The 3,962-nt window shown below is 44.3% G+C and overlaps 1 protein-coding gene across 2 annotated transcripts in view; it reads left to right on the top strand.

Annotated features, from left to right (window-relative positions):
- LOC135819246 (uncharacterized) overlaps positions 1 to 3,663 on the top strand; it is a 44,968-nt gene extending 41,305 nt beyond the window's left edge. The window contains exon 21 of one of the 2 annotated variants that reach the window (XM_065332417.1): positions 2,256 to 3,663. The gene's annotated coding sequence lies outside the window, so the exon portion shown is untranslated. Of the gene's footprint in view, positions 1 to 2,010 lie in introns of both variants that reach the window. The other variant, XM_065332416.1, reaches the window with a different exon arrangement.
- Positions 3,664 to 3,962: the final 299 nt, after the last annotated feature.

Here is a 3,962-nt window from a genome sequence, read left to right as displayed (position 1 = left end):
CTACCCATGACCTAACCAACCGGACCGCTTCCGCCACCCATGTGTTAGTGTATGTGTGTGTGTGTGTGTGTGTGTGTGTGTGTGTGTGTGTGTAAATGTTTAGGGGGGGGGGGGCAAGATCTTGGCTCATACAGAAGTAAAAAATCAGCAATTCTAATTCATGGCAAAAGCAGCGGTGCTACAAATATAATTATCTCGTTCCCGTAGCTATGCAGAACACGTTACTTCAGTACCGTCTGGCGCTAGCCAGGGTCCACACAGCTTTAATTCCCGTAGCTATGCAGAAGACGTTACTTCAGTAACGTCTGGCGCTAGCCAGGGTCCACACAGCTTTAATTTGGTGTTTGTTTGTGTGTTTGTTTGTTTGTGTCACGCCTGGCGCTATCCGTATCTGACGGCAAAAAAGCATAGGATGTTATAAATTTTTCAAATCTCCTTTTTTTTCAGGCATATCCTGGTATTCGAACCCGCACTATCGCCCTACATGCATTCCCCCATACACTTCGCATTCATACCCATTCTTCCAAGTTGCGTTACGTTATTATCTTGCGTTTGAAAGCCCTATTTGAATATTGCGGGAAGCTGTATGTGGCCAGCTGTGTTTGATGGTACGGTACGGTACGGGAGACGGTGTCGTATTACCCTCGATCGTACCTGTCCCGTCCCTATCCCCTACCGTACCGTGCCATCAAAGACGGCTGGCCACAATGCATATAACTCAAATAGGGCTTTCAAATGCAAGATCACAATGTGAAACAACTTGGAAGATTTAGTATGTATGCGAAGTGCATCGGGGGATGCATGCAGGGCGCGCGATAGTGCGGGTTCGAATCCCAGGTTATGTCTAAAAAAAAGGAATTTTTTAAAGAATTTATAACATCCCTAGGCTTTTTTTTGTCTAGGTCATCAAGGCAAAAAAGCATAGCGTAGGGCCCTGAGCTTCCAAGCTCTCTCGTTTGGTGTTTGTGTGTTTGTGTGTTTGTGTCACGCCTGGCGCTATCCGTATCTGACGGCAAAAAAGCATAGGATGTTATAAATTTTTCAATTCTCCTATTTTTTTCAGGCATATCCTGGGACTCGAACCCGCACTATCGCCCTACATGCATTCCCCCATACACTTCGCATTCATACCCATTCTTCCAAGTTGCTTCACATTATGATCTTGCGTTTGAAAGCCCTATTTGAATATTGCGGGCAGCTGTATGTGACAGCTGTGTTTGATGGTACGGTACGGTACAGGAGACGGTGTCGTATTACCCTCTATCGTACCTGTCCCGTACCTATCCCCTACCGTACCGTGCCATCAAAGACGGCTGGCCACAATGCATATTCAAATAGGGCTTTCAAATGCAAGATCACAATGTGAAACAACTTGGAAGAATTAGTATGTATGCGAAGTGTATCGGGGGATGCATGCAGGGCGCGCGATAGTGCGGGTTCGAATCCCAGGTTATGTCTTTAAAAAAAGGATTTTTTAAATAATTTATAACATCCCTATGCTTTTTTTTGTCTAGGTCATCAAGGCAAAAAAGCATAGCGTAGGGCCCTGAGCTTCCAAGCTCTCTCGTACTTTACAGCATGTCTATCTCCACCTGATCATATCTTTCCTTGCCAACTTGGCAAGGGATTGCTGACCTCCACACTGCATTACGTTCTACCAAAACGTCCAATGACTAGCTGGAGCGCAAGTTGCTATTGTTTCTGCTGTAGCATCGCTTTCATCGCCTCCGGTGGTGGGCGTCAAGTGGTCAACAAAATGGTGTGTGTATGTGTGTTTGTGTTTGTGGCTGTGTGTGTGGGGGGGGGGGGGGGAGGGCGTGGGTGTGTGGGTGTCCGGGCGCTCAAATGTGGGAGCCTGTGCGTTTATGTGTGGGTATGTTTTTGTATGTTCTTGTGTCTGTTTTACAACATGTTTGTGTGTGTTTGTTTTGCATCTGTTGGTGTGCGTGTGTGTGTGTATGCATGTATATGCACATGTTCATGCATAATGTCTGTTACATCACTGTTCAGATTGTGCAAGACTGCTTTCTCCCAGCACTCCATGTACATCACTGTTCAGATTGTGCAAGACTGCTTTCTCCCAGCACTCCATGTACATCACTGTTCAGATTGTGCAAGACTGCTTTCTCCCAGCACTCCATGTACATCACTGTTCAGATTGTGCAAGACTGCTTTCTCCCAGCACTCCATGTACATCACTGTTCAGATTGTGCAAGACTGCTGTCTCCCAGCACTCCATGTACATCACTGTTCAGATTGTGCAAGACTGCTCTCTCCCAGCACTCCATGTACATCACTGTTCAGATTGTGCAAGACTGCTTTCTCCCAGCACTCCATGTACATCACTGTTCAGATTGTGCAAGACTGCTTTCTCCCAGCACTCCATGTACATCACTGTTCAGATTGTGCAAGACTGCTTTCTCCCAGCACTCCATGTACATCACTGTTCAGATTGTGCAAGACTGCTGTCTCCCAGCACTCCATGTACATCACAACAGTCATACTCACACAGTGGACATAACTCGTTGCCGGTATCCCGGTATACTTGTTTGTGTCGTTCTTCCCCTGCCACTGCTCTGCCCTATCCAACGTGTTCTTTTTCCTCATCTACACATGTATCATATTGTATTCTTGAGTTGATTGCTCACCAGTTGTGGATATGCTCCATGTTTATTCTTTTCAAGGTGGCCGTCCTTGAGAATATTTTCTCAAAGAGCAGCTCCACCACCTCCCCCCCCCCCCCCCATCTTCCCTCCTCTCTCCCAATTTCACACGCGCACACGCGAGCATGTGCGCACATACATACTTTGTTCTATTGTTTGCTGTGCTTGCCAAGACTGCTGGTATGTTTCCATGGACTGTGTTATTTTGCTAATACATGTACATGTACATGTATACATAAATGTTCCTACTCTTGAAAATTCAATTTGGCTTACTCAAGAGCATCTTTCTTTTGTTCTTATTTTGCAGCTACATCTCTACATATATATGTCCCTAGTCTTTAATAAAATTTATTATGACTTGCTCTAAGGCACCTCTATTTGCTGTGACAATTGCACAGTATTCTTTTCATTTTTCACTTGATTTTGTTCACATTTTTGCTTGTGCGTGCATACATAATTAATTTTGTTCTATTGTTTGCTGTGCTTGCCAAGACTGATGGTATGTTTCCATCGACTGTGTTTTTTTGAATATTTCCCCCACCTCTCTCCCAATCCCAAACGCGAGCACGTGCGCGCATACATATTTTGTTATATTGTTTGCTGTGCTTGCCAAGACTGCTGGTATGTTTGCTAATACAAAGTATAATGTACATGTATACAAAAATGTTCCTAAAATTCAATTTGGTTTGCTATAGAGCATCTTTCCTTTGTTCTTATTTTTTGTGGCTACATCTCTACATAAATGTCCCTAGTCTTTAAAATTCATTATGGCTTGCTCTAAGGCACCTCTCTATTTGCTGTGACAATTGCACAGTATTCTTTTCATTTTTCACTTGACTTTGTTCACATTTTTGCTTCTGCTGACACTTGAATTGACCCAGTATTGAACTTGGCAGCTGAACTTCATCTCCTTTCCTCATTTTTTTGCCAGAACAGGTCATGACGTTTGTCACTTCTCCACTTTGCGTGCTTATTTGAGAAATTAATGTGATGGAAATCATATCCGTGTAATTATAGGCTTGCATTGTTCATAGTCACTGACTCCAGTGTTGCTCCAGGGCCGAATCAGCCGGGCGAAGGACCCGTTTGGTAGGGGGGGGGGAGGTGTACTTGGACCCGTTTGAAAAAAGAACACCGGGTCACTTGTGACCTGATTGGAAGATGTCCATGTGCATGTTGTGTAGGTAGTCAGTGTTTTCCACTTCAAAGAGGTACACACTGACACATGTATGTTGTGTAGGTAGTCAGTGTTTTCCACTTCAAAGAGGTACACACTGACACATGTATGATGATCATCAT

The sequence above is a fragment of the Sycon ciliatum genome, chromosome 6 (assembly GCF_964019385.1).
Source record: "Sycon ciliatum chromosome 6, ocSycCili1.1, whole genome shotgun sequence".
Lineage (NCBI taxonomy): Eukaryota > Metazoa > Porifera > Calcarea > Leucosolenida > Sycettidae > Sycon > Sycon ciliatum.
This window is presented reverse-complemented; position numbering and strand designations above follow the sequence as displayed.